Genomic DNA, 10783 nt, shown 5'->3' with positions numbered 1-10783 from the left:
TCGGAGATATATCATGTCTCTTAAAAACACAGGCAATGACAAAGGTGCAGTGAAGTTTCAATAGTTTTTATTTAACATAACTGCAATTTGCGATAAGTTGAATGGGCTGCAATGATTAGGATTATGAATAATGCAAGAAACAGAATTGTGAAGACGAGAGTCATTATTACAAAGACCCCCACCATCTTGCAATGCATAGAAAAGACATATGAGATGTACTATGCTCTAATACCCTAATGTGAAAGGCCTAGCCTCCTACCTAAAGGAGAGCTGGGTTTGCTAAACCTAACTGCCAATGCCATGTCCATGAGAGGAGCCCCCAAATCTCGTTACCTTGGAATGAGGTCTCTATCTCAGACTCCGCAGGGACACGGAGACTGGGTCAGCGTCAAGACGACTGCAGCATCGATATCAGCGATGGTGGCGATGCCCTCTGGTCGGAATCCCTCTGATTATCTGTCTAAAATGTGATATATTTATACAGATCTACAAGGACCCCTGACATAGGTGTGTTCCCAAACAATAGATAACAGACATGCTTGGGACGGCAATTAATATAAACAATTCCTCGAAAGTATAGAGAGGGAAAATCCCTAAATGTGAACACCTACTGTTTGTTTGTCTTTGTTGCTTGATCTTGACGCCTTAGCGCGGTGACACTGATAATGTAACTCATAACAAGTGGCCTAACTGTAAACAAGGCAGCCATCTTAGAAGAATTAAATAATTAAATGGGCTAAGACAGAGCAAGCTAAGTAGGTTAAAAGTCACTATGTGATGGGGGCACAAGTCTGCATACAGAGGCTAAGCTAACTCCTGTTATCCCATTAAAACGAACTAGGATTCACCACAAGAGCATGTACTTATCATGTATTTCTTATTTGTTTCAGCTTATTTGATTTGATTGGATACACATAGGGGGTCATTCTGACACTGGCGGCCGATGGCCGCCAGGGCTACCGACCACGGGAGCACCGCCAACAGGCTGGCGGTGCTCCCACGAGCATTCTGACCGCGGCGGTTCAGCGGCGGTCAGAAGCGGAAAGTCGGCGGTCTCCCGCCGACTTTCCGCTGCTCGGGGGAATCCTCCATGGCGGCGGAGCGCGCTCCGCCGCCATGGGGATTCAGACACCCCCAACCGCCATCCTGTTCATGGCGGGAAACCCGCCATGAACAGGATGGCGGTAGGGGGTGCCGCGGGGCCCCTGGGGGCCCCTGCAGTGCCCATGCCAATGGCATGGGCACTGCAGGGGCCCCCGTAAGAGGGCCCCAAAAAGAATTTCAGTGTCTGCCTAGCAGACACTGAAATTCGCGACGGGTGCTACTGCACCCGTCGCACTCCAGCAACTCCGCCGGCTCCATTCGGAGCCGGCTTCATCGTTGCTGGGTCTTTCCCGCTGTGCTGGCGGGCGGCCTTTTGGCGGTCGCCCGCCAGCACAGCGGGAAAGCCAGAATGGCCGCCGCGGTCTTGTGACCGCGGTGCGGTCATTTGGCGGTAACCGCATGGCGGGCGGCGACCACCGCCCGCCGCGGTTAAAATGAGGCCCATAGTGTTGGAAAATGGGTTATTGGTAAGGGCAGGTAGGTACCTACACTTAGCAATAGGCCACTAACCTCCACTAAGGTCCAGTTAGGTTTCAGTAAATTAAACCCAGCTCAACCCTTGGTAGCTTGGCAACGAGTGTCAAGGCTTAACTTAGGAGACAGAGGGGGTCATTCTGACCCTGGCGGCCGGTGGCCGCCAGGGCCACCGACCACGGGAGCACCGCCAACAGGCTGGCGGTGCTCCCACGAGCATTCTGACCGCAGCGGTTCAGCCGCGGTCAGAAGCGGAAAGTCGGCGGTCTCCCGCCGACTTTCCGCTGCTCGGGGGAATCCTCCATGGCGGCGGAGCGCGCTCCGCCGCCATGGGGATTCAGACACCCCCTACCGCCATCCTGTTCATGGCGGGAAACCCGCCATGAACAGGATGGCGGTAGGGGGTGCCACAGGGGCCCCCGTAAGAGGGCCCCAAAAAGAATTTCAGTGTCTGCCTAGCAGACACTGAAATTCGCGACGGGTGCTACTGCACCCGTCGCACTCCAGCAACTCCGCCGGCTCCATTCGGAGCCGGCTTCATCGTTGCTGGGTCTTTCCCGCTGTGCTGGCGGGCGGCCTTTTGGCGGTCGCCCGCCAGCACAGAGGGAAAGCCAGAATGGCCGCCGTGGTCTTGTGACCACGGTGCGGTCATTTGGCGGTAACCGCATGCCGGGCGGCGACCGCCGCCCGCCGCGGTTAAAATCAGGCCCAGAGTGTAAAGCATTCAAATATCACAAAACAGTAATTAAATAAAACACAGGAAACAGTTTAAAAATCCAAAACCAATTTATAAAAATAGATTATATTTGTATCTTTAAAATGACACCAAAACGAATAAAATCAGACAAGGGGAACCGGAGATATGAATTTTTAAAGAATTATTATTTTTTTAGCGCCTAGAAACAAAAAGCGCCAATCGGGTCATCTGGTTGCACCTCGACCGGGGCAAAGTCAAAGTTTCAGGCCGACCGCGATGGAGCCCTGCTCGGCTACAACGGTTAAAATGTTACCTTCACACTTAGGGAGTCATTACAACATTGGCGGTAAAAGGCGCTTACCGCCGTGCAGAAGACCGCCAACACACCGCCGCGGCGGCGGGAGCCCGCCACAGCTATTATGACACACATCACGGAATCCGCCGAAATTCAGACACCCACACAACACCTCCACACCAAAGGTCAGCGATAAACATGCGGAAACAAATCCTCCACCTCCACGCCAACAGAAACACGCCCATGCCATTACGACCCACGAATCCACGCGGCGGTCTTTCAACCGCGGTATTCCATTGGCGGTACACACCGCCGCACTCAAAATACACACACAGCTCCAAAACACCACCACATTGGACAATTCCAAATACACACACCTGATACACATACAAACAACACTCCCACACATCCAACACAATATAAAACACACACCCACATCACCCACAAACCCCTATGACCCAAAATTAGAGAGAACGCCATAGAGAGACAGCACAGAATAGAGAACCCCATCACACAGAGGCACACTACACCATCACCCACACAACATCCACGCACAAAACACCACATACCACTTCACTCACCACAATCATCAACACATACACCACCCCACACCTCAACCACACCACCCCATGTAACGCCAAAGACACCCCCGCTTCTCTGAGGAGGAGCTCAGGGTCATGGTGGAGGAAATCCTACGGGTAGAGCCACAGCTATTTGGAGCACAGGTACAGCACATATCCATAGCCAGGAAGATGGAGCTATGGCAAAGAATAGTGGACAGGGTCAACGCTGTGGGACAGCACCCAAGAAATAGGGAGGACATCAGGAAGAGGTGGAACGACCTACGGGGGAAGGTGCGTTCAACGGTATCCAGGCACCACATCGCGGTACAGCGGACTGGCGGTGGACCCCCGCCTCCTCCCCCACAACTAACAACATGGGAGGAGCAAGTCTTGACCATCTTGCATCCTGAGGGCCTCACAGGAGTCGTTGGAGGAACAGACACTGGTAAGTCAAATCTTAACTATCATATCCCCCACCTTACCTGCATGCTATCACTCACCCCCACCCTCACACCCTCCCCTATCACCCTAACTCCTCACTAATGTACCCATAACACCAATCACCCATCCCAACCCCAAGACCTGCATGACACAACTAAGCATGGATACCCATCACTAAAGCATGCCCACTGCACATACCCAGAACACCCCCCAACCATCAGCACACAAGCCCCCACACAGGAATGCCTGCACTGGGGTACACGCACACCCAACCATTGCACACCATGAAACACACACATGCAATAATCATGTACTTATACCCCCGCAGGAACCCGAAGGAACGTCACCACACCAGAGGGTCCAGACAACACCACTCCACCCCCAGAAGAGGCCAACAGTGACAACAGCAGCTCTGCCCTACTGGATCTTGATGACCAGCCTGGAACATCGTGGGCCTCAGGACAGTCGGTTCCCCTTGCCCAGCCACAGCCCAACACCGACCTTCCACCCTCTGGTAACACCAGCACAGCACCCACCCAGCGGGCCCATACCTCCCTACCCAGGACAGGTCAATCAGCGGTGTGTCCACTACTACAGGGCACCCAGGCTAACGCACCACACCAACAACAACAGGGACCTGGGGGTAGTGGTAGTGGGCACACGGTCCAGGGGACGGAGGCACTGGAACACAGGGGAACTGGGAGGGCTGCTGTGCGACAGAGGGAGGACAGGCTAAGGGAACCTACTCTCAATGAGGCCCTCTCCTCCATCATGGGAGCATACCACCACTCCCAGGAGACAATGGCAACGGTCCTGGACAAGTTGCAGGAGACCCTGCGTCTGCAGGAGGAGCAGTATTTGGGGTTCAGGGAGGAGCTCAGGACCATCGCCTCCGCCCTGGGCACCGTTGTAGGGGTGCTGACGGACATTCAAAAGACTTTGAGGGACACCGTGGCACTCCAAAGGGCCCCTGACACTAGCCACGACGATGAAATGCCCACCACCTCCGCCGGCGCTATTGGACAGGATGCCCAGCCACAGGACCACCACACCAGCACCCCACCCCCTGCAGATGGACAACCACCACGAAAGCGGTCCCTGAGATCGAGGAACAGGACAGAGCAAGATGGCAAGACCCCCGCCAGGAAATAAGACTACCCTGATTGTCCCCCCACTATCCCACTTTGTTACCCTGTCCAGATTGGAACTGCCCCAGCTCCACTTCCAATGGCCAGATGTGCAATGTACCTGTGAGACTAATAGACTGGACTCTGCCATGGACATTCTTCCACCATAACCCATCCCGATTTCACAACCCCCCTTCATTTTTCTGCACTTAAATAAACACCCTTGAAACACTAATAAAACTGGAGTCAGTCTATGATTTTGAACTTTGTATTGTCAATTACAGTGTCAAAAAGGGTTACCCATTGGAAGGCCAACATACCAATGTCACACATCACAAGCCTTTCAAGGGTGCAAGCTGTTGACACGTAGGTTACCACATTTGTGAAACTGAAATGGAAGGGGACAACTCAATTAACAAATAGTGAGTGAAATGTAGGTACAGGATAGAGGTAGACGTGTGAAAGTAAATGTAATGTTAAACCTGAAAATGTACTCACCTGTGTCTCACTGGAAATATTGCTGTATGACTGACTCCCTGTTGTCGTTTTCGTCTTCCTCAGCTTCATCCTCATCACTGTCCACAGGCTCCACAGGCTCCACAGCTGCTACAACACCGTCATCTGGATCATCCTCCTGCAGAAAAGGCACCTGGCGTCGCAATGCCAAATTATGGAGCATGGAGCAGGCGATGATGATGTCACACACCTTCTTCGGTGAGTAGAATAGGGACGCACCTGTCATATGGAGGCACCTGAACCTGGCCTTCAGGAGGCCGAAGGTGCGTTCGATCACCCTCCTAGTCCGCCCATGGGCCTCATTGTACCGTTCCTTTGCCCTGGTCCTGGGATTCCTCACTGGGGTCAATAGCCACGAAAGGTTGGGGTAACCAGAGTCCCCCAATAGCCATACACGGTGCCTCTGGAGTTGACCCATCATATCAGGGATGCTGCTATTCCGCATGATGTAGGCGTCATGCACAGAGCCAGGAAACATAGCATTTACCTGCGAGATGTACTGGTCTGCCAAACAGACCATCTGGACATTCATCGAATGATAACTCTTCCTGTTCCTGTACACCTGTTCACTCCTCTGGGGGGGGGGACCAGAGCTACATGGGTCCCATCAATAGCACCTATGACGTTGGGGATATGTCCAAGGGCATAGAAGTCACCTTTAACTGTAGGCAAATCCTTCACCTCAGGGAAAATGATGTATCTCCTTACGTGTTTCAGCAGGGCAGACAACACTCTGGACAAAACGTTGGAAAACATAGGCTGGGACATCCCTGATGCCATGGCCACAGTAGTCTGAAATGACCCACTTGCAAGGAAATGGAGCACTGACAGCACCTGCACGTCAGGGGGGGTTCCAGTCGGATGGCGGATTGGTGACATCAGGTCTGGCTTCAACTGGCTACATAGTTCCTGGATTGTGGCACGGTCAAACCGGTAGGTGACGATCAAATATCTTTCTTCCATTGTCAACAGGTCCACCAGCGGTCGGTACACCGGAGGATTCCGCCATCTTCTCATATGTCCCAGCTGACGGTGCCTAAGAAGGACAACAGTGAAGAACCAGTCACTATTCTTCCAGGTATGTACCCACAGTTACACACAAGACTACACCACTCACAAAACCCCTTCCTCTATGTGTGTTGATTATAGGCCTAGCTATGTGTGACGCAGTAGTAAATGAAGCCATGTGGGCCCCTGAAATGGCGGCTGCCTGACCTCTAAAATGGGACAATGGAATTGTGGGGTAACTGCGCTGGCGTTGGACACCGTCGCGGTAGGCGGTCGTAGAGCGCGGCGCCATGCTGCATTGGTTAACATTGGACCCTATGGGTCCCAGGAGCCAATGAACAGGTGCGCCAGTGGGGATGATGCGCCCCGCCGCGGACGTCACCGCCATTTTCTATCTCTTCAATCACTAGATACCTGACCTTCGACAGGAGAGGACCTACACTGCTAGTGCTGCTGTGACCTCGGTCTGGAAGCAACGATGGCTGCTGCGTCTGGGGAAAGGGCCCCTGCCTTCACTGCACAGGAGTTGGAGAAACTTGTGGATGGGGTCCTCCCCCAGTACATGCTACTCTACGGTCCTCCAGACCAACAGGTCAGTACACAGGGTGCACGGTGAATCGGCTATGCCTGGGTGGAGAGGGCTGGTTGGAAGAGAGAAGGGTGCAGAGTTCATAGAACATAAATGCATGGGAATGAATGGGCCACATGGCCAGAGTAGGGAGGGGGCCACTCACATTGACGGTGCAGTAGGTAATGACTGTTCCTTTTTCCTTGTGCATGTCATGTAGGTCCACGCCCACCAGAAGAGGGACATTTGGCGTGCCATCGCCAAGGAAGTCCAGACCCTGGGGGCCCACCAGAGACGGGGCACCCACTGCCGTAAGAGATGGGAGGACATTCACCGTTGCAGCAAGAAGACGGCGGAGGCTCAGCTGGGGATGGCCTCCCAACGTGGGAGAGGTGCCCGTCGCACCATGACTCCCCTGATGTTCCGGATCCTGGCGGTGGCCTACCTGGAGTTGGATGGGCGCTTAAGGACATCACAGCAGACACAAGGGGGTGAGTACAACCTCATTCTGGGGACTTTGCGTGCAGTGGAGGTGTCTGGGTGGGGGAGGTGGGCTGTGGGTGTCCCTAGGCCAGGGCGAGTTAGGTAGGCAAGGCCCCTCCGTAATGTAGGCCATGTGGCACTCTACCCCAGCTCAGAACAGTGGCAAGTTGATGTATAGTTGCCCCTTTGCCATCCATGTGCGCAGATTTCTACCATTGCCATGTAGGCCATATCCCAGAATTTGCATGTGCAGAGGGCAGGAGCACGGCGTAATGCATGGGGCTGCTGCGTCTGTCTTGTCCGCCAACGGTAGCGGTATGCCATGCACTAAAACTCTCTTTCTTCTGTCTCCCCCCCTTTTCCTGCTCTCCCTGTCCTTTTGTACATCAGCATCATCAGGCGGAGGTACAGTGGCACCGGAGCACGAGGGAGCTGCTTCCCACATGGCCATGGAGGGCCACACCACAGACTCTGAATGCACCAGTGGGACGGAAGGCGAGGGGAGCTTCACGTCGGCCACAGGATCACCAACCAGCGACACTGACTCGTCCGCCGATGTGAGCTCCCTGTGGTGGCGGCACCATCTGTGCGCCCCTCTTCTACAGGTACAGCCGCCACCTCCCCTACCAGCACCGCCCTCCCAGCAGCCCCTCAGCGTTCGCCCCGTGCCCGCTCACCCAGGAGGGTGGGCATCACCTTCGCCCCAGGCACCTCAGGCCCTGCCCCTGTCACCCCTGCTGCCCTCAGTGAGGAGGCCATTGACCTCCTCAGGTCAATCACTGTTGGGCAGTCCACCATTGTGAATGCCATCCAGAGTGTAGAACGAGAGTTGCAACACGGTAATGCATTCCTGGAGGGCATTCATTCTGGTCAGGCTGTCCTTCAGCGAACCCTGCAATCTATGGCCTCAGCACTGATGGCAGCCATTGTCCCTGTGTCCAGCCTCCCCCCTCCAACTTCCTCCACCCAGACCGAATCCCCTGTACCCCAGCCCATCCCAAGCACACCTACAGACCAGCATGCACACAAGTCAACACCCAAAAGTAGCTCAAGCAAACATAGGCACCACACACACCACAGGCACTCACACAAGCATCACACCCATACAGACACAGCAACATCCACTGTCTCCACTGTGTCCCCCTCCTCCTCTTCTCCCTCCTCCCTCCCAATCTCGTCTACACACACACCTGCATGCACCACATCTACAGGCACTAGGACTCGCACCAGGACACCCAGCACCACAAGCCGCTCACCTGCACTAACCACCCCCACTGCCATTTACATGTCCCCTGTGTCCTCTCCCAGTGTGTCTGTGACGCCCCCTCCCAAAGTACACAAACGCCGGCAATCACTCACCCAACATCCATCCACCTCGCGACAGCCTCCAGTACCTGCACCTGCACCCAAAACACCTAAAGTGACACCTCCTACAACCACCTCCTCTTCCTCCACTCCCAGACCCCCTCCAACTACCCATCCCAGTGTCCGTCAGAAACTGTCCCTATGTCAAATTGACCTTTTTGCCCCCACCCCCCTCCAATTCGTCAGTCCCGTCGTAGCGCCTCAGCCAAAAAGCCTCCAGTACCAGTGGTGCGTGTTCCAGGTTTTTGGAGTGCACCGTCCACCAGGGCAGGCAGTAGGACCCGGAGCCAGGGCACTGTCAGCCCACACCCTGTAAAGGCTCTGAAATTGGAGAGTGGACGAAGGGACCGTGTCAAGACTCCTGGTGGGACTACAACTGAAATGGGATCGAAGGCGATTGGTGAGTCAGCTGTAACTCCAAAAAAGGTGGGGAAGGTCCCGAGGAAGTCTCCCCAGCCTGTTGTGAGTGTCACGGCGGAGAAGTGCGCCATCATTTCCGGCGGTACAGACACAACCGCCAGCACCGGAGGGCCCAAGTATCGTTACTGGTCAGGAGACCACCGCCAGAGTCACAGCCCAGGAGGGCCCAAGTATCGTTACTGGTCAGGAGACCACCGCCGGAGTCAGTGCCCAGGAGGGCCCAAGTATCGTCACTGGTCAGGAGACCACCGCCAGAGTCACAGCCCAGGAGGGCCCAAGTATCGTTACTGGTCAGGAGACCACCACCGGAGTCAGTGCCCAGGAGGGCCCAAGTATCGTCACTGGTCCAGAGACCACCGCCAGAGTCACAGCCCAGGAGGGCCCAAGTATCGTTACAGGTCAGGAGACCACCGCCAGAGTCACAGCCCAGGAGGGCCCAAGTATCGTTACTGGTCAGGAGACCACCGCCAGAGTCACAGCCCAGGAGGGCACAAGTATCGTCACTGGTCCAGAGACCACCGCCAGAGTCACAGCCCAGGAGGGGCCAGGATGCCACAGCCCCGCTGGGCAATGATGGAACGTCAGGCCACACACCAATGTTCAGTGTGGAGATCGTCATGCCACACACCAATGTCCAGTGTGGAGATCGTCATGCCACACACCAATGTCAGTATCAGAACCGCCATGTCAAAGCACTGATGAACAGTCCTGAACCGCCATGGCAAAGCACCGCTGAACAGGGCAAAGACCGCCATGTCAAAACACCGCTGAACAGTCCTGAACCGCCATGGCAAAGCACCGCTGAACAGGGCAAAGACCGCCATGTCAAAGCACCGCTGAACAGGGCACAGACCGCCATGTCAAAGCACTGATGAACAGTCCTGAACCGCCATGTCAAAGCACAGCTGAACAGGGCACAGACCACCATGTCAAAGCACCGCTGAACAGGGCAAAGACCGCCATGGCAAAGTACCGCTGAACAGGGCACAGACCGCCATGTCAAAGCACTGATGAACAGCCCTGAACTGTCATGTCAAAGCACCGCTGAACAGGGCACAGACCGCCATGTCAAAGCACCGCTGAACAGGGCACAGACCGCCATGTCAAAGCACAGCTGAACATAGCAAAGACCGTGTAGGTATGAATAGGCCGCCACATCAGGCATCCTTATCCCATGTGCAGCTGGGACAGTGACAGGACAGGAACTTTCACGGGGAGACTCATCCAGTCTGGGCACCAGTCCCACCCAGTACCAGTAGAGAACTGCATCTACTTGAGAGACTGTGGCTTTGCACTCCCCAGGATGGCACAGTGGGCAACCCACCCACTGTAGAGACTTGAGAGACTGTGGCTTTGCACTCCCCAGGATACATCAATGGGCATGGAGCCCCGTCGTGGATCTGGCTTCGCATTCATGTGGCTGAGGTGCCCCCCCTTCCTTTCCCCCTGAGGTGCCTGTAGTGTTTCTATCTGATGCCCTGGCAGTGTTCTCTCGGATTTTGGTCAGGTATCTATTGTGGGCCTCGCCCATGCATTTTTGGACTGTTGGTGCACGGACATTGTTGTGTACATATCTGCACTACTTCTTGTATTTTATATATAATTATGACAGATTTCGAGATATATATCAGTATATTTTTGTATGACATGTATATTGGCACATTACAATGTTTGACCGCAATTCGCTTAGTCTTTGCATTCTTCCGGGGGGATTGTGGGTTG

This window comes from Pleurodeles waltl, chromosome 4_2 (genome assembly GCF_031143425.1).
Source record: "Pleurodeles waltl isolate 20211129_DDA chromosome 4_2, aPleWal1.hap1.20221129, whole genome shotgun sequence".
In the NCBI taxonomy this organism is placed as follows: Eukaryota; Metazoa; Chordata; class Amphibia; order Caudata; family Salamandridae; genus Pleurodeles; species Pleurodeles waltl.
Note: the sequence above shows the minus strand (reverse complement) of the source record.